The following is a 21,454-nucleotide window of genomic DNA, read 5'->3' as shown; positions in this document are numbered from 1 at the left end:
TGTTTCATAGTGTATATGTACCACGTTTTCTTTATCCAATCCACCATTGAAGAGAACTTGTCTTTGTTATGGTAAATGGTGCTGCAATAAACATGCAAGTGCAAATTTCTTTTTGGTAGAACAACTTTATTTTCCTTTGGGTATACACTCAGTAATGCGATTGCTGGGTTAAATGGTAATTCCATTTTTAGTTCTTTGAGTAATCTCCAAACTGCTTTCCACAAGGGCTAAACTAATTTGCATTCCTACCAACAGTGTATAAGCTTTCCCTTTTCTCTGTAACCTCACCAGCATCTGTTATTTTTTGACTTTTAATAATAGCCACTCTGACTGGTATGAGATGGTACCTCATTGAGGTTTTGATTTGCATTTCTCTACTGATTAGTGGTGTTGAGCATTTTTTCATATGTTTGTTGGTTACTTATATGTCTTCTTTTGAGAGACGTCTGTTCTTGTCCTTTGCCTACTTTTTAATGGGTTTTTTTTTACTTTTCCTTGTTTATTTGTTTAAGTTCCCTATAGATTCTGGATATTAGTCCTTTGTCAAATCTATGGTTTGCAAATATTTTCTCCTGTTCTATAGGTTGTCTCTTTACTCTGTTGATAGTTTCTTCTGCTGTCAGTAGCTCTTTAGTTTAATTAGGTCCCAATTGTCCATTTTTCATTTTGTTGCATTGATTTTTGAAGACTTAGTCATAAATTCTTTGCCTAGGCCAATGTCTGGAAGAGTATCTCCTAGGTTGTCTTCTAGGATTTTTTATAGCTTGAGGTCTTACATTTAAGTCTTTAATCCATCCTAACTTTTGTATATGGTGAGAGGTAGGAGCACAATTTCATTGTTCTGCATATAGTTAGACAGTAATATTATATTTTATCAATTCTAACATGATTATTTTTAGAGAGAATAGTATAATGAATTTACGTGTAATATTTTCCAGCTTCAACAATGATCACATTTTGCCATCTTTGTATCATCTAATTCCTCTGTCACCTTTTTTAAAAAAATTTTTGAAATTGTTTTAAGGCAAACACAGGCATCATATTATGTTATTTACTGGTACTTCAGAATGTAACACCAACAATGCTAACAAAAGGACTTTTCAAAACAAACCACAACATCATTATCTCAAATAGCAAAATTAACAAAAATCCTTCAATATTTGTAAATATTCAATCTGTGTTCAATTCTCCCTAAATATCTCAAAATGTTTTTCATGCCAGGTGTGGTGATGCCTCCCAGCTATTTGGGAGGCTGAGGCAGGAGGATGGCTTGAGCCCAGGAGTTCAAGGCTGTAGCGAGCTAGGATCACACAAATGCACTCCAGCCTGGGTGACAGAGTGAGACACTGCCTCTAAAATAAATAAATAAATATTCTGCCTGACTGTCTGGGGGCTTAATAAATAAATAAATAAATAAATAAAACTTAAATGTAAAACCTTAAAACTTTTTTTTAAAAATCCTTGAAGTAAACCTATAAAATACCATTCTAGACATAGGCCCTGGCAAACATTTCATGGTGAAAATGCCAAAAGCAATTGCAACAAAAACAAAATTTGACAAATGTTACCTAATTAAACTAAAGAACCTTTGTATGGGAAAAGAAACTATTAACAAAGTAAACAGACAACCCACAGAATGGGAGAAAATATTTGCAAACTTGCATCTGCTACAGGTCTAATATCCAGAATCTATAAGAGACTTAGTCAAATTAACAAGCCAAAAACAAACCATACCATCATTAAAACAAGTAGCTGGTATTAACAGTGTGTACCACCACACCCAGTATAAAAAATGTTTTGAGACATTTAGGGAAAATTGACCACAGATTGGGTATTAAAAATATTGAAGCATTTTTGTTAATTTTGCTATTTGAAGTAATGATGTTGTAGTCCGTTTTTTGTTTGTTAATTTGCTTAACCCCATTAAAAAGTGGGCAAACGACATGAATAGACGCTTTTCAAAAGAAGACCTACAGGTGAACAATAAGCATATGAAAAAATGTTCAACATTACTAATCATTAGAGAAATGGAAATCAAAACCACAATGAGATACCGTCTCACACTAGTCAGAATGGCAATTATTAAAAATTCAAAAAAAATAACAGATGCTAGCAGGGTTGCAGAGAAAAGGGAAAGTTTATGCAGTGCTGGTGGGAATGTAAATTCATTCAGCCAGTGTGGAAAGCAGTTTAGCAGTTTCTCAAAGACATTAAAACAGAACTATCATTCAACCCAGCAATTATTGAGTATATACCCAAAGGAATATAAATTGTTCTGCCATAAAGACACATGCACATGTATGTTCATCGCAACACAATCCACAACAGCAAAGACATGGAATCGACCTACATGCCCATCATTTGTAGACTGGATTAAGAAATTGTGGTACATATACACCATGGAATACCATGCAGCCATAAAAAAGAACGAGATCATGTCCTTTGCAGGAACATGGATGCAGCTGGAGGCCATCATCCTAAGCAAACTAATGCAAGATCAGAAAACCAAAAATCACATGTTCTCACTTATTATTGGGAGCTAAACATTGAGTACACATGAATACAAAAAAAGGGAACAATACACACTGGACCTACTTGAAGGTCAAGGGTGGGAGGAGGGTGAGGATCAAAAAGCTACCTATTGGTTAATATGCTTACCTGGGTGATGAAATAATCTGTAAACCAAACCCTGGTGACACACAATTTACCTGTATAACAAACCTGAACATGTACCCCTGTACCTAAAATAAAGTTTAAAAATAAATTAATTAATTAAATTAAAATTTTCATATACATGGATCATTCAAATCAGGTTTTTTTTAAACTCATGCATTGCATTCTATTGATGGTTTATATCTCTTTATACCCATCACTGTTCCCTCAACTCTCTTCATTGTTTTTATTTTGTATTTTGTGTTCATTTTATGGTGCCTTGTATTGCCATTTATTTGTTGGAGAAATGTATGGAATTTTTCATTTTTTGGATTCAGCTGGTTGCATTCATGTGTTATTGGTTAGCATGTTACTCTATCTCCTGTGTATCCTGTCAATTCTCATTAGATTTAAAGGTTTAATCAGATTTAGATGAAGTGTTTTCTTTTTCTTCCTTTTTTTTTGAGGAGCACTTAATAGATGATATTGTGTATTTCCTAACTAATCTCATCAAAAGGCATATAATATCTGATTGTCCCATTATTAAAGAAGTGAAGGTTGATCAATAGGTTCAGGTGAGTCAGTCTGATTCATCCCTTATAAAGTGTCCAATCGACTGTGCACATGAGAGTGTTAGTAGCCGCTGATGACCATTGCCTAGATCCATTATTCCAATAGAGCTGTAAAACAATGCTTTGAAAGTTATACTGTTTCCCCAACATTTATTAGTTGAAGTTTTTCCATAAGGAATTTTTCTCTCATCAACTATTTGCTTACCCTGAAACAGAGGTAACCTACAAAAGACAGTATACCTGCTTAATTCTTTTATGTATCTGTGTTTAAAATACTAATTTGGTCACCTAGCAAGTTCAAAAAAATGATAAATAAAATGTCACTTTCAATTTCATATTAATTTATAGATTTATATATTAGAATTATATCAATTCATTGAAGACTTTTTTTTAACTCTCAATTAGTCCCATTTCTGACCATTTGCTCTTGTGTGCTTTTAACATTACCCCAGTAGTATTTGAGCACTTCCCTGCTGTCTCACATGAATAGATATCCTAGGCTTATCTTGTTTCTTGCTCCATATTTGGAGTCAGCAATTTCTCAAAAGAGTGCTGGTTCCTTTTACAAGAAAATGGTATTTAGGGAACACAATCTCAACACTAGAGGCACTCATTGCTACTGGGTTGTCATTGCCTTTAGAGCTTTCAGTTGACAGAAATACAGTTGCTAGAAATACAATGTTTTTTGTTGTTGTTGTTTTGTTTTGTTTTTCCTTTTTGAGATAGAGTCTTGCTCTGTCACCCAGGCTGGAGTGCAGTGGCGTGATCTCCTCTCACTGCAAGTTCTGCCTCCCAGGTTCACACCACTCTCCTGCCTCAGCCTCCCAAGTAGCTGGGACTACAGGCACCTGACACCACACCCAGCTAGTTTTTTGTATTTTTAGGAGAGACAGGGTTTCACCATGTTAGCCAGGATGGTCTCGATTTCCTGACCTCGTGATCTGCCCGCCTCAGCCTCCCAAAGTGCTGGGATTATAGGCATGAGCCACAGCACCCAGCCCAAAACTTTTAGAAATAGAAAGCTGAGGCTGGATGTGGTGGCTCATGCCTGTATTCCCAGTGATTCAGGAGGCTGAGGCAGGAGGATCACTTGAGGCCAGGAGTTCAAGACCAGCCTGGGCAACAAAGCAAGACATAATCTCTTAAAAAAAATAAAAATCAATTCCATACTGATATTCACAATTATATGATTTTTACTTAAATTCTGGATTTTTATTATACTTTAAGTTCTAGGGTACATGTGCACAATGTGTAGTTTTGTTACATATGTATACATGTGCAATGTTGGTTTGCTGCACCCATTAACTCATCATTTACATTACCTATTTCTCCTAATGCTATCCTTCCCTCATCCCCCCACCCCACAACAGGCCCTGGTGTGTGATGTGTCCCACCCTGTGCCCAGCTGTTCTCATTGTTCAATTCCCATCTATGAGTGAGAACATGTGGTGTTTGGTTTTCTGTCCTTGCAATAGTTTGCTAAGAACGATGGTTTCCAGCTTCATCCATGTCCCTACAAAGGACATAAACTCATCTTTTTTATGGCTGCATAGTATTCCATGGTGTATATATGCCGCATTTTCTTAATCCAGTCTGTTATTGATGGACATTGGGATTGGTTCCAAGTTTTTGCTATTGTGAATAGTGCTGCAACAAACATAAGTGTGCATGTGTCTTTATAGTAGCATGATTTATAATCCTTTGAGTATATACCCAATAATGGGATTGCTGGGTCAAATGATATTTCTAGTTCTAGATCCTTGAGGAATCACCACACTGTCTTCCACAATGGTTGAACTAGTTTACATTCCCACCAAAAGTGTGAAAGCGTTACTATTTCTCCACATGCTCTCCAGCACCTGTTGTTTCCTGACTTTTTAATGTTCGCCATTCTAAATGGTGTGAGATGGTATCTCATTGTGGTTTTGATTTTCATTTCTCTGATGACCAGTGATGACGAGCACTTTTTCATGTCTCTGTTGGCTGCAAAAATGCTTTCTTTTGCAAAGTGTCCGTTCATATCTTTTGCCCACTTTTTGATGGGGTTGTTTGATTTTTTTCTTGTAAACTTGTTTAAGTTCTTTGTAGATTCTGGATATTAGCCCTTTGTCAGATGAGTAGATTGCAAAGATTTTATCCCATTCTGTAGGTTGCCTGTTCATTCTGATGGCAGTTTCTTTTGCTGTGCAGAATCTCTTTAATTTAATTAGATCCCATTTGTATATTTTGGCTTTTGTTGCCATTGCTTTTGGTATTTTAGTCATGAAACCCTTGCCCATGCCTATGTCCTGAATGCTATTGCCTAGGTTTTCTTCTAGGGTTTTTATGGTTTTAGGTCTAACATTTAAGTCTCTAATCCATCTTGAATTAATTTTTGTATAATGGCATTAGGAAGTGATCCAATTTCAGCTTTCTACATATGGCTAGCCAGTTTTCCCGGCACCATTTATTAAATGGGGAATCCTTTCCCCATTTCTTGTTTTTGTGAGATTTGTCAAAGATCATATGGTTGTAGATGTATGGTATTATTTCTGAGGCCTCTGTTTTGCTCCATTGGTCTATATCTCTGTTTTGGTACCAGTACCTTGCTGTTTTGGTTACTGTAGCCTAATAGTATAGTTTAACTCAGGTAGTGTGATGCCTCCAGCTTTGTTCTTTTTGCTTAGGATTATCTTGGCAGTGTGGGCTCTTTTTTGGTTCCATGTGAACTTTAAAGAAGTTTTTTCCAATTCTGTGAAGAAAGTCATTGGTAGCTTGATGGGGATGGCATTGAATCTATAAATTACCCTGGGCAGTACGGCCACTTTCATGATACTGATTCTTCCTATCCATGATCATGGAATGTTCATTTGTTCGTGTCTTCTTTTATTTCGTTAAGCAGTGATTTGCAGTTCTCCTTGAAGAGGACCTTCACATCCCTTGTAAGTTGGATTCCTAGGTATTTTATTCTCTTTGTAGCAATTGTGAATGGGAGTTCACACATGATTTGGCTCTCTGTTTGTCTATTATTGGTGTAGAGGAATGCTTGTGATTTTTGCACATTGATTTTTTATCCTGAGACTTTGCTGAAGTTGCTTATCAGCTTAAGGAGATTTTGGGCTGAGATGATGGGATTTTCTAAATATACAATCATGTCATCTGCAAACAGGGACAATTTGACTTCCTCTTTTCCTCACTGAATACCATTTATTTCTTTCTCTGGCCTGATTACCCTGACCAGAACTTTTAACACTGTGTCAACTAGGAGTGGTGAGAGAGGGCATCCCTGTCTCATGTCAGTTTTCAAAGGGAATGCTTCCAGTTTTTGCCCATTCAGTATGATATTGGCTGTGGGTTTGTCAAAAATAGCTCTTATGATTTTGAGATACGTTCCATCAATACCGAATTTATTGAGAGTTTTTAGCATGAAGGGCTGTTGAATTTTGTTGAAGGCCTTTTCTGCATCTACTGAGATGATCATGTGGTTTTTGTCTTTGGTTCTGTTTATGTGATGGATTACATTTATTGATTTGTGTATTTTGAACCAGCCTTGCATCCCAGGGAGGATGCCAACTTGATCTTTGTGGATAAGCTTTTTGATGTGCTGCTGGATTTGGTTTGCCAGTATTTTATTGAGGATTTTCTCATCGATGTTCATCAGGGATATTGGTCTAAAATTCTTTTTTTGTTGTGTCTCTGCCAGCCTTTGGCATCAGGATGATGTTGGCCTCATAAAATGAGTTAGGGAGGATTCTCTCTTTTTCTATTGATTGGAATAGTTTCAGAAGGAATGGTACTAGCACCTCTTTGTACCTCTGGTAGAATTTGGCTGTGAATCCGTCTGGTCCTGGACTTTTTCTGGTTGGTAGACTATTAATTATGGCTTCAATTTCAGAGCCCTGTTATTGGTCTATTCAGGGATTCAACTTCTTCCTGGTTTAGTCTTGGAAGGGTGTATGGTCCAGGAATTTATCCATTTCTTCTAGATTTTCTAGTTTATTTGTGTAGAGGTGTTTATAGTATTCTCTGATGGTAGTTTGTATTTCTGTGGGATCAGTGGTGATATCCCCTTTATCATTTTTTATTGCATGTATGTGAGTCTTCTCTCTTTTCTTCTTTATTAGTCTTGCTAGCAGACTATCTATTTTGTTGATCTTTTCAAAAAACCAGCTCCTAGATTCATTGATTTTTTGAAGGGTTTTTTGTTTTTCTATCTCTTTCAGTTCTGCTCTGATCTTAGTTATTTCTTGCCTTCTGATAACTTTTGAATTTGTTTGCTCTTGCTTCTCTAGTTCTTTTAGCTGTGATGTTAGGGTGTTGATTTTAGATCTTTCCTGCGTTCTCTTGTGGGCATTTAGTGCTATAAATTTCCTTTTACACACTGCTTTAAATGTGTCCCAGAGATTCTGGTACATTGTGTCTTTGTTCTCATTGGTTTCAAAGAATATCTTTATTTCTGCCTTCATTTCGTTATTTACCCAGTAGTCATTCAAGAGCAGGTTGTTCAGTTTCCATGTACTTGTGCGGTTTTGAGTGAGTTTCTTAATCCTGAGTTCTAATTTGATTGCACTGTGGTCTGAGAGACTGTTTGTTGTGATTTTTGTTCTTTTACATTTGATGAGGAGTGCTTTACTTCCAACTATGTGGTCAATTGCCGAATAAGTGCGATATGGTGCTGAGAAGAGTGTGTATTCTGTTGATTTGGGGTGGAGAGTTCTGTAGATGTCTATTAGGTCTGCTTGGTACAGAGCTGAGTTCAAGTCCTGGATATGGTTGTTAACCTTCTGTCCTGTTGATCTCTCTAATACTGACAATGGGGTGTTAAAGTCTCCCATTATTATTGTGTGGGAGTCTAGGTCTCTTTGTAGGTCTCTAAGGACTTGCTTTATGAATCTGGCTGCCCCTGTATTGGGGGCATATATATTTAGGATAGTTAGCTCTTCTTGTTGAATTGATCCATTTACCATTATGTAATGCCTTTGTCTCTTTTGATCTTTGTTGGTTTAAAGTCTGTTTTATCAGGGACTAGGGTTGCAACCCCTGCTTTACTTTACTTTCTATGTGTTTGGTAGACCTTCCTCTATCCCTTTATTTTGAGCCTATGAGTGTCTCTGCACGTGAGCTGGGTCTCCTGAATACAGCACAGTGATGCGTCTTGACTCTTTATTTAATTTGCCAGTCTGTGTCTTTAATTGGGGCATTTAACCCATTTACTTTTAAGGTTAATATTGTTATGTGTTAATTTGATCCTGTCATTATGATGTTAGCTGGTTATTTTGCCCGTTATTTGATGCAGTTTCTTCCTAGCATCAATGGTCTTTACAATTTGGCATGTTTTTGTGGTGGCTGGTACTAGTTTTTCCTTTCCATGTTTAGTGCTTCCTTCAGGAGCTCTTGTAAGGCAGGCCTGGTGGTGACAAAATCTCTCAGCATTTGCTTGTATGTAAAGGATTTTATTTCTCCTTCACTTATGAAGCTTAGTTTGGCTGGATATGAAATTCTGGGTTGAAAAATCTTTTATTTAAGAATGTTGAATATTGGCCCCCACTCTCTTCTGGCCTGTAGAGTTTCTGCAGAGAGATCCACTGTTAGTCTGATGGGCTTCCCTTTTTGGGTAATCCGACCTTTCTCTCTGGCTGCACTTAATATTTCTTCCTTCATTTCAACCTTGGTGAAGCTGATGATTATGTCTTGGAGTTGCTCTTCTCGAGGAGTATCTTTCTGGTGTTCTCTGTATTTCCTGAATTTGAATGTTGGCCTACCTTGCTAGGTTGGGGAAGTTCTCCTGGATAATATCCTGAAGAGTGTTTTCCAACTTGGTTCCATTCTCCCCATCACTTTCAGGTACACCAATCAAACATAGATTTGGTCTTTTCACATAATCCCATATTTCTTGGAGGCTTTGTGTGTTTCTTTTTACTCTTGTTTCTCTAAACTTCTCTTCTGGCTTTATTTCATTAATTTGATCTTCAGTCACTGATACCCTTTCTTCCACTTGATCGAATTGGCTACTGAAGCTTGTGCATGTGTCATGTAGTTCTCATGCTATGGTTTTCAGCTCCATCAGGTCATTTAAGGCCTTCTCTACATGGTTTATTCTAGTTAGCCATTCGTCTAATCTTTTTTCAAAGTTTTTAGCTTCCTTGTAATGGGTTCGAACATCCTCCTTTAGCTTGGAGAAGTTTGTTATTACCGACCTTCTGAAGCCTACTTCTCTCAACTCGTCAAAGTCATTCTCTGTTCAGCTTTGTACTGTTGCTGGCAAGGAGCTGAGATCCTTTGGAGGAGGAGAGGCATTCTGGTTTTTAGAATTTTTAGCTTTTCTGCTCTGGTTTCTCCCCATCTTTGTGATTTTATCTACCTTTGGTCTTTGATGATGGTGACCTACAGATGGGGTTTTGGTGTGGATGTCCTTTTTGTTGATGTTGATGCTATTCCTTTCTGTTTGTTAGTTTTCCTTCTAACAGTCAGGTCCCTCAGCTGCAGGTCTGTTGGAGTTTGCTGGAGGTCCACTCCAGACCCTGTTTGCCTGTGTATCACCAGTGGAGGCTGCAGAACAGCAAATATTGCTGCCTGATCCTTCCTCTGGATGCTTTGTCTCAGAGGGGCACCCAGCTGTATGAGGTGTCAGTCGGCCCCTACTGGGAGGTGTCTCCCATTTAGGCTACATGGGGGTCAGAGACTTACCTAAGGAGGTAGTCTGTCTGTTCTCAGAGCTCAAACACCATGCTGGGAGAACCACTGCTCTCTTCAAAGCTGTCAACAGGGACGTTTAAGTCTGCAAAAGTTTCTGCTGCCTTTTGTTCAGCTATGCCCTGCCCCCAGAGGTGGAGTCTACAGAGGCAGGCAGGCCTTATTGAGCTGTGGTGGGTTCCATCCAGTTTGAGCTTCCCAGCTGCTTTGTTTACCTAATCAAGTCTCAGCAATGGCAGACACCCCTCTCCCAGCCAGGCTGTCACCTCACAGTTCAATCTTGGACTGCTGTGCTAGCAGTGAGCAAGGCTCCATGGGCATGGGATCCACTAAGCCAGGCGCAGGGTATAATCTCCTGGTGTGCATTTTGCTAAGACCATTGGAAAAGTGCAGTATTAAGGCTAGAGTGTCCCAATTTTCCCGGTTTGGTCTCTCATGGCTTTCCTTGGCTAGGAAAGGGAAATCCTCCGACCCCTTGCACTTCCTGGGTGAGGTGACACCCCGCCCTGCTTCAGCTGGCCCTCCATGGGCTGCACCTACTGTCCAACAAGTCCCAATGAAATGAACCAGATACCTCAGTTGGAAATGCACAAATCACCCGTCTTCTGTGTTGATCACGCTGGGAGTTACAGACCGGAGCTGTTCCTACTTGGCCATCTTGGACTTAAATTCTTTTATTTTATATTTGTATTTAATTTATCTTATACTATAAATCTTAGGTCCTAATGACATTCACATAATTACTACTAATTTTGTATATATTCACATTTCTACTTTAAAAATAATAATACCTCAAATAAGTCTAAAATATAGACTAATGTATTATTGCTAAAAATAAAACCACTGAGTGTAGCAAAAGCTTTTTTTGGTGGATCTTTTTGCCTTTGGGATATAGCTCCTTCAAAATGTAGAGTTAAGCCAGGCACAGTGGCTCATGCCTGTAATCCCAGCACTTTGGGAGACCAAGGCAGGTGGATCACTTGTGGTCAGGAGTTCAAGCCCCGCCTGATCAATATGGTCAAACCCTGTTTCTACTAAAAATACAAAAGTTAGCTGGGTGTGATGGCACACTCCTGTAATCCCAGCTATTCAGGAGGCTGAGGCACAATAATCACTTGAACCTGGGAAGCAGAGGTTGCAGTAAGCCATGATTGTGCCACTGCACTCCAGCCTGGGAGACAGAGCAAAACTCTTGTCTCAAAAACAAACAAACAAACAAACAAAATGCAGAGTTAAAATACTATGCTTTAAAGTCACTTAAGATAAGTCGTCTGTGTGCTCATGCCACCAACTTCCTATCGGTTAGGTAAGTGTGTTTCCATTTGTTGTTAATTTGGGGGGTATGCCTTGTTTGAGTTTTTATTTAATTTTTTAATGTAAGACATTACATGGTTCCATAGTGAAACTGATAAATAGGGTATGTTTAGAAAAGTCTAGTGTCAGTCTATGACTTCCCCGTATTTCTTTCTGCCCCCATAGGTAACTATTTTTATTAGCTTTCAGGTTCTACCCTCTCATTGTTTGTTTTTTAATATATAAGCAAATATTATAGATTTTTTCTTTTCCTTACCTGAGTAAAGTATATAATGCACACTCTTTTGCACTTAGCTTTTTTCACGCATATGTATGTGTGTGAGAGAGAGAAAACTTCTACATTATTTTCTTACAGTTTGTTTTGTTTTGTTTTGTTTTGTTTTGAGATGGAGCCTTGCTCTATCACCCAGGCTAGAGTGCAGTGGTGCAATCTCAGCTCACTGCAACCTCCGCCTCCTGGGTTCAAGCAGCTCTCCCTGCCTCAGCCTCTCAAGTAGCTGGGATTACAGGTATGCACCACCATGCCAGGCTAATTTTTGTATTTTTAGTAGAGAAGGGGTTTTGCCATGTTGGCCAGGCTGGTCTCAAATTCCTGATCTCAGGAGATCCACCTGCTTCACCCTCCCAAAGTGCTGGGATTACAGGTGTGAGCCACCACACCCAGCTATTTGCTAATAGTTTTATTATATTTTACTAGATAGATGCACCATTGTTTATCAACAAGAACACTGTTGATGGGCATTTGGTTTGCCTGCAGTATTTTACTATTACAAATAGCACTGCAATTAATAGCCTATTAGTAATTTTGTATTTTTGCAAGTATATCTGTACGAGTCCATTTTCATACTGCTATGAAGAACTTTACAAGACTGGGTAATTTATAAAGGAAAGAGATTTAATTGACTCACAGTTCTGCATGGCTGGGGAGGCCTCAGGAAACTTAACAATCATGGCAGGAGGCCAAAGGGAAGCAGGGACCTTCATCGTGTGGTAGCAGGAGAGAGAAAAGTGAGGAGTGAAAGGGCAAAAGCTCCTTATAAAACCATCAGATCTCCTGAGAACTCACTCATTATCACAAGAACAGCATGGAAGAAACTGCTCCCATGATCCGATCACCTCCCACTAGGTCTCTTCCTAGACACATGGGTTTTATGGGAATTGCAATTCAAGATGAGATTTGGGTGGGAACACAGCCAAGCCATATCAGTATCTTTACACTAAATTCCTATAGGTGGGATATCTGAGTCAAAGAGTAAATCAATACGGAATTTTGCTTGAAATCACCAAATTCTCCTCTATAAAGATTGTGTCCGTTCGTATTCTTGACAGGAATATATGGCACTACCTGTTCCACATAGCTTCCCTAACAGGTGCATTGTCAAACTTCTGATATTATGCCAAAATAATTACTTTTAAAAATAGTAAATTTGTGGCAGGGCATGGTGGGTCACACCCCTCTGGGACAAAGTTTCCAGAGGAAGGAGCAGGCAGCAATCTTTGCTGTTCTGCAACCTCCACTGGTGAAACCCAGGCAAAAAGGATCTGGCGTGGACCCCCAGCAAACTCCAGCAGACCTGCAGCAGAGAGGCCTGACTGTTAGAAGGAAAACTAACAAACAGAAAACAATAGCATCAACATCAACAAAAATGATGACCATGCAAAAACTCCATCCCAAAAGTCACCAACAGCAAAGACTAAATCCACAAAGATAAGGAAAAAATAGTGCAAAAAGGCTGAAAGTTCCAAAAACCAGAATGCTTCTTCTTCTCCAAAGTATCAGACTCCTTGCCAGTGAGGGAATAAAACTGGATGGAGAATGAGTTTGATGAATTGACAGAAGTAGGCTTCAGAAGGTAGACAATAACAAACTATTCCAAGCTAAAGGAGCATGTTCTAACCCAAGGCAATGAAGCTAAGAACCTTGATAAAAGGTTAGAGGAATTGCTAACTAGAAAAACCAGTTTAGAGAAGAACATAAATGACCTAATGGAGCTGAAAAACACAGCCTGAGAACTTTGTGAAGCATACACAAGTATCAATAGCTGAAACAATCAAGCAGAAGAAAGGATATCAGAGATTGAAGATCAACTGAATGAAATAAAGTGTGAAGACAAGATTAGAGAAAAAAGAATGAAAAGGAATGAACAAAGCCTCCAAGAAATATGGGATTATGTAAAAAGACCAAACCTACGTTTGATTGGTGTACCTGAAAGTGATGGGGAGAATGGAACCAAGTTGGAAAACACACTACAGGATATTATCCAGGAGAACTTCCCCAACCTAGCAAGACAGGTCAACATTCAAATTCAGGAAATACAGAGAACCCCACAAAGATACTCCTCCAGAAGAGCAATCATGTCTACTTAATTACTCTCAGGGGCCCCCAAAAGCCTTATAGTCAATAAGTTATAGTCAATGAGTTATTGAGTGAATTGCAGGCCAAAAAGAATGGGAGAATAAGGCAATGGCAGACTGGCAGGGCTATATTTTGGCTGCTGCGTTTTGATATTTCTTCAGATCAGATCACATGAGTGGGCAGCAATTTTGCTACATTAAGACTGACCCTGCACAATGTAGTACATTGGTGCAAAAGTAATCACAGCTTTTGCCAATTACTGCAGTTACTTTTGCACTGACCTAATAATTTCATGAGCAGAGACACAACAAAAAAAGAGAATTTTAGACCAATATCCCTGATGAACATCAATGCAAAAATCCTCAATAAAATACTGGCAAACCGGATTCAGCAACACATCAAAAAGCTTATCCACCATGATCAAGTGGGCTTCATCCCTGGGATGCAAGGCTGGTTCAACATTCGCAAATCAATAAACATAATCCAGCATATAAACAGAACCAAAGACAAGAACCACATGATTATCTCAATAGATGCAGAAAAGGCTTTTGACAAAATTCAACAGCCCTTCATGCTAAAAACGCTCAATAAATTCGGTATTGATGGAACGTACCTCAAAATAATAAGAGCTATTTATGACAAACCCACAGCCAATATCATACTGAATGGGCAAAAACTGGAAAAATTCCCTTTGAAAACTGGCACAAGACAGGGATGCCCTCTCTCACCACTCCTATTCAACATAGTGTTGGAAGTTCTGGCTAGGGCAATTAGGCAAGAGAAAGAAATCAAGGGTATTCAGTTAGGAAAAGAAGAAGTCAAACTGTCCCTGTTTGCAGATGACATGATTGTATATTTAGAAAACCCCATTGTCTCAGCCCAAAATCTCCTTAAGCTGATAAGTAACTTCAGCAAAGTCTCAGGATACAAAATTAATGTGCAAAAATCACAAGCATTCTTATACACCAGCAACAGACAAACAGAGAGCCAAATCAGGAATGAACTTCCATTCACAATTGCTTCAAAGAGAATAAAATACCTAGGAATCCAACTTACAAGGGATGTGAAGGACCTCTTCAAGGAGAACTACAAACCACTGCTCAGTGAAATCAAAGAGGACACAAACAAATGGAAGAACATACCATGCTCATGGATAGGAAGAATCAATATCGTGAAAATGGCCATACTGCCCAAGGTAATTTATAGATTCAATGCCATCCCCATCAAGCTACCAATGAGTTTCTTCACAGAATTGGAAAAAACTGCTTTAAAGTTCATATGGAACCAAAAAAGAGCCCGCATCTCCAAGACAATCCTAAGTCAAAAGAACAAAGCTGGAGGCATCACGCTACCTGACTTCAAACTCTACTACAAGGCTACAGTAACCAAAACAGCATGGTACTGGTACCAAAACAGAGATATAGACCAATGGAACAGAACAGAGTCCTCAGAAATAATACCACACATCTATAGCCATCTGATCTTTGACAAACCTGAGAGAAACAAGAAATGGGGAAAGGATTCCCTATTTAATAAATGGTGCTGGGAAAATTGGCTAGCCATAAGTAGAAAGCTGAAACTGGATCCTTTCCTTACTCCTTATACGAAAATTAATTCAAGATGGATTAGAGACTTAAATGTTAGACCTAATACCATAAAAATCCTAGAGGAAAACCTAGGTAGTACCATTCAGGACATAGGCATGGGCAAAGACTTCATGTCTAAAACACCAAAAGCAACGGCAGCAAAAGCCAAAATTGACAAATGGGATCTCAATAAACTAAAGAGCTTCTGCACAGCAAAAGAAACTACCATCAGAGTGAACAGGCAACCTACAGAATGGGAGAAAATTTTTGCAATCTACTCATCTGACAAAGGGCTAATATCCAGAACCTACAAAGAACTCAAACAAATTTACAAGAAAAAAACAAACAACCCCATCAAAAGGTGGGCAAAGGATATGAACAGACATTTCTCAAAAGAAGACATTCATACAGCCAACAGACACATGAAAAAATGCTCATCATCACTGGCCATCAGAGAAATGCAAATCAAAACCACAATGAGATACCATCTCACACCAGTTAGAATGGCGATCATTAAAAAATCAGGAAACAACAGGTGCTGGAGAGGATGTGGAGAAATAGGAACACTTTTACACTGTTGGTGGGATTGTAAACTAGTTCAACCATTATGGAAAACAGTATGGCGATTCCTCAAGGATCTAGAACTAGATGTACCATATGACCCAGCCATCCCATTACTGGGTATATACCCAAAGGATTATAAATTATGCTGCTATAAAGACACATGCACACGTATGTTTATTGCAGCACTATTCACAATAGCAAAGACTTGGAATCAACCCAAATGTCCATCAGTGACAGATTGGATTAAGAAAATGTGGGACATATACACCATGGAATACTATGCAGCCATCAAAAAGGATGAGTTTGTGTCCTTTGTAGGGACATGGATGCAGCTGGAAACCATCATTCTTAGCAAACTATCACAAGAACAGAAAACCAAACACCGCATGTTCTCACTCATAGGTGGGAACTGAACAATGAGATCACTTGGACTCAGGGAGGGGAACATCACACACAGGGGCCTATCATGGGGAGGGGGGAGGGGGGAGGGATTGCATTGGGAGTTATACCTGATGTAAATGACGAGTTGATGGGTGCGGCACACCAATATGGCACAAGTATACATATGTAACAAACCTGCACATTAGGCACATGTACCCTACAACTTAAAGTATAATAATAATAAATAAATTTAAAAAAAAAAGAAAAAAGAAAATGATTACAATATTTTTAAACAGCAGAGCATGGGAAGTAAGTCAGCACTCTCAAGTCCCTTGAAGCTTTGCTTGAATAAGTTTTAAAACTTTTTTTTTCAGATGTTTACCTCTTACTCCTTAATTCTAATTAACATTTGATTGCCACGAACACAATGTTTTGGTTAGCCAGGAAGTATGTCCTTCCAAGATGTTGATATTTGTATTCTATTAAACCGTCTTTTAAATAGAAAAACGTTCTTTGATGTATTCCCAAACTTCATCTCTTCATGTTTCATTACAGAAATCGTTTTCAATTCTACCTCCTGTAGGGAGAAATTTGGGTCCTTAGTTTCTATAATGTTTTTTGGTTCTTGGTGTCTGCACTATTTCAATTCCAATTTCAGTTTTCTGGTTTTTGTTTTTGTTTTTGAGACAGAGTCTCGCTCTGTCACCCAGGCTGGAGTGCAGTGGTGCGATCTCCTCTCACTGCAAGCTCCACCCGCTGGGTTCATGCCATTCTCCTGCCCCAGCCTCCCGAGTAGCTGGGACTACAGGTGCCCGCCACCACACCCAGTTAAGTTTTTTGCATTTTTAGTAGAGACGGGGTTTCACTTTGTTCGCCTGCCTCTATCTCTTGACCTCATGATCTGCCTGCCTCAGCCTCCCAAAGTGCTGGGATTACAGGCATAAGCCACCACGCCCAGCCCCGATTTCAGTTTTAATTTAATGAATTTATTGTCATAACAAAGTATGTGAATTTTGTCAAAGTCAATATGATGAGTTTCGGTGTCTAACCTTTCAGTTTTGTCAATGGTAACAGAGCCTTTGTTCTCTAAAGTCTCTATTTTCAATTCAGATTTGGGGATAGGCTGCCACATAGTGCAAAACCACTTTATTGCTTTTTTCCTTCTCCAAAGGATAACAGGATTTTTTGGTTCAAATTCTTTTGTGTCACAAGTTATACCATTTCAATGATTGAACAACTAGCTTCGTTAACATTTTCTTGATGGTGTTTTGTCACTCAAAAAGGAAATATTTTCTCATTCATTTTCTTGCATCATTTTCATTAAGTTGGTCTCTTACATTTCTTGGAGTCTCATGTTTCATTTGAGGATCATGGAATTGATATTTGATCTGCCACGTGTTTTCCATATTTGAAAGCAATAAGAAAATCAGTACCGCTGTAAAAGGGAGTTTTGTTCTAGCTCAGTTAACACTTTAAAGGAGGTAGTGCTGGTATATCTGCTTTAGGGCCTGGCACTAGCTGACGTTCAACAGGGTAAAGGGTCAGCACACTAGTAGAACTTAAGTGGAGCTTAGTATGATTATAATTAGCTCAAACATTTGATTTAAAATATAATCTTGCCAAGCAGGGTAAAATTTGTTTATTAATAGGTTGTAATGAATTGCCTCATCCTTTCCCTCCTTCCCTTTGATATAGTTAAAAAATTCTGTGTTATTCCATTCCATCAAAAAAAAGGGCACTCAAAGGGGAAAAAAATGTAAAGGCATGGATCCTAGAAAATGTTAGCTTACTGGTAGAGATATTTTCCTTTATCACGTTTTCATCACCAGAGTGTGAAATTAGATCCACCTGTATATTCCACCATTGCCTCAAAATACTGCTGGTTTAGGTTATTTTCGTTCTTTCTTAGGGTCTAATGGATTGCATTTATTTATTATTATTATTTTTACAAAGCATCTCAAATAAGATTACATTGTATGATGGTATTCAGAGAGGTTAAGTAACTTGGCCAAGCTTATAAAGGTAGTATGTGGGAAGTGTTTTTTTCAAATCTGGGTGTGGATTTCTGTTCTTTCTTCCATACAATACCACTTTGGTAGTGAGAACCAAATATTTATACTCACACACTTGTTGTCTATTTTAACATGATTGTATTATTTGTTTATCTTTACTAATTTTACTACTCCGCTGTTTTCATCAACATGTCTTTACTATTCTAGGAGACTCTTGCTCAGAAAAAAAAAAATAATAACTTTATTGCTTATACCAGGGCCATTCAGCAAAAATCCACTTAAATGAGCATTGCAGAATACATAGCCTTAAGGGACTGTATACTCTCCAGTTCTTCTTGTGCACCAAAGCTTTCTCATTGCTTTGTCCACTGATCCTAGATAATTGTACCATGATCTTTACTCAATCCCAGTTAAGCCCCAACACTGAAAAATGTCTTAGTGTCTGGACTTCAAAACCTTATAAATATCCCAACTTCACCTGTCCTCTCCAATGTGATATTAAGACCGCATCAAGAAAGAGTTCTGCCTTATTGTGGTAAGTAATAATCTCTGCTCTGCTTATCTTCAAGTTGGTTTGCTTATGTTTTCAAGGAGCCAGAATTTGAAAATGGTTAAGCCTTGCATTTCTTTGATTCCATAGAGTTTCTAGGGCTTAAGTGCTACATGCATATATTTTAATTAATTATGAAAGAGACAACACACTATCCCCTTGTTTCCATTCCTAGATCTGTTTCTCATTGGTTGTGTGTGCTGAGTAAAGTTATGTATTTTCAGTATTCTCCTCCGAGAGATAATGATGTAGGATACAGGATTCTTTTCAGAATTAGAGACAGTATCTTTGAAAATGTGCTGTAGAGATCTAAAGACAGAATAGTATTGTCCCTGGTATTATTTATTCCATGTATTGGTGCTAATCATTCAACATCCAACAGAAGTCAGGATTCTGGCTGGAGTCAATAACTGTTGATGAGGGAGGCCTTGTAACAGAGGGTGAGCCTCAGGTTTCTGCACTGTGGGGCAAGATAGTTGTGTGCCATTTTCTCAGGTAGGGAAAACAAGACAAAGAGCAGAGGGGAGATTGGGGCTAGGGTGGGAAAATATGTGGGAGGACAGCGGATGAACCCCTTCCAATGACATTAACTACTCCTTGGCAACTAACTGTTTTTTCAGGCATGTATTCTTGGTTCATTTTTCTTTTCTATTTTAAAGGACACTGCTAAAGGCTGAATATTTGTGTCTCTTAAGAACTCATATGTTGAAACCTAAACTCTACTGTGATGGTATTAGAAGGTAGAGACTTTGGAGGATGATTAGTTCATGAGGGCTAAGCCTTCTTGAATGGAATTAGTGCTCTTATAAAAGAGACTGCAGAGAGCTCTCTTGTCTCTCCACTGTGTGAGGGCACAGTGAGAAGACGGCCATCTGCGAACCAGGAAGCAGGCCCTCACCAGAACTCAACCTTGCCAGCACCCTGCAGCCTCCAGAACTGTGGGAAATAAATGTTTGTTGTTTAAACCACCCTGTCTATGATATATTTGTTATAGCAGCCTGATTAGACTAAGATAGATAATAATCCAAATTGATTAGCTCTATCTCAGAACTTGAGTTTGGTTTGAGTGCCATCCATCCAACTGGAAATTTCCATTTAGATTTTCTACAGTTGCCACAACCTCAACCTGTCAATTACCAGACTAATTATCTCCCTTATCTTGGCTAACAGACCAGGACCCGTTAGGTTAACCAATTATCCTAACCTTTTCTCCTTCTTCCTCCATTCGTTCACTCATCAAATGTTTACTGACCACTTTTTGTCTGGCTATTATTTTAGGCTCTGGAGATACAACCAGCAAGTCAAACCGACACAGTCTTTGACCTCTTAAAACTAAGTCTTTCTAAAAAACCATTTCTTATATTCTCTGCCCTTGCTTTTTAAGGCTTTTAAAGGCAGGATTTCTCTAAGTCTGTGCCTTAGAATAGAGTCTTGGGTTACCAACAGGTGATGAATGAAAAACAAAACACAAAAAACAAAAAACTCCAGAAAGTTTCTGAGATCATATAAGTTGAGAAAAATAGGGTTAATACATTTAAAAACTTTCTCTACTGCTTGATTTCCCTGAGGCTTTAATATGCCCAGGGGCTTCATGCATCTTATAAGTGACATTGGACAGCACTAGTGAACTTACTTGACCACAAAGCCCTTTGTCTACAGACCACTTAGCTTGCACAATGTGCTTCAGAAAAATCTTTAAGCAATACAGCTCTAAAGAGTGGTTTCACTGATCCTTTTATTTGACAATTATTGGGAGCCTACTTTGTGTTTCTTGTTGCTACTCTTCGGTTAAAGACTGTGGAGATTAAACTACCACCTCTGACATGAAGGAATTTACCATTTCTTTCATTTCCAACTTTTTCTTCTGGTCCACTGGAATACTGTATTTCCTCAAGCATTTGAGATGCTTTCTAATATTGGATGATGAATTTAACCCTGAAGAGGAATTCAAATTTCAATACCCTTTCTCTCCATGCCTTAGATTTCCTTTTTGAATTTCTCTCCTCTCTGTGCCAGCTCTTTACTCCTATTTTTGGTCTTGCTGAATATTTCCTAGTTGTTTCTTCTTGATTGTAAGCCCCATGGTGTGGGAACCATGTCATACTTTCCTTTGCATGGTTCCTAGCAAATGTGTCACCTCTGGAGGTTAATGAACTGCAAATAGTGAAACTGATGCACAAAGATGCGCTTGCCAATGACCATGGCTGTGTCTCTTTTTAATAGAGGGATTTATGTGGTTGAGATGAAAATGGATTTCACTCTTTGGGTATTGCTTAACAGATGGAATTTTGTTTGCTTTGTTCTGTGGCTGTGATTAGGAAAGTTACTGTATTTTGAAAAGCAGTCATTTGTAGTACAGCAAGTGCAATTTTTCTGTTGGTGTGCTATACCATCTTCTATAAATCTGTAGTATCATTAGACTCTGATTTTTCTCATATGTACTAGGATGAAGTAAATCATGTGGTTGAATAGAATCAATACTAGCTTTATTAGAAGCTGAGCGTGTTTATAGACCCCTTGTAAAAAAAATCAGTAAAAATTTCTTAACGCTTCTGTTTAGAAAAAAATATTTTCTTCTAAGATAATCTGAAACTACTTAATGCTGTTATTGTGAAGCACAGAGAGAGGTAAGTGTGTATCTCTGTGTGTATGAGAGAGTCTGTGTGAGTGTGTGTAAGTGTATGTGATTGTCATTTACTTTGTGACTTATTTCTGGCAAAATATAGATACAATTTTGTATGTCTTTTAATTTTTTCTGGATCACATATTGTCCACATAAATCACAAAGGAAAGTG

The 21,454-nt window shown here is 38.4% G+C and overlaps 1 protein-coding gene across 3 annotated transcripts in view; it reads right to left on the bottom strand.

Annotated features, from left to right (window-relative positions):
- The window catches only part of LOC112426729 (uncharacterized), a 129,365-nt gene that overhangs the window by 29,658 nt on the left and 78,253 nt on the right, over window positions 1-21,454 (bottom strand). The window lies entirely within an intron of this gene.

Source organism: Macaca nemestrina, chromosome 8, assembly GCF_043159975.1.
Source record: "Macaca nemestrina isolate mMacNem1 chromosome 8, mMacNem.hap1, whole genome shotgun sequence".
Lineage (NCBI taxonomy): Eukaryota > Metazoa > Chordata > Mammalia > Primates > Cercopithecidae > Macaca > Macaca nemestrina.
Note: the sequence above shows the minus strand (reverse complement) of the source record. Positions and strands in the feature narration are given on the sequence as shown.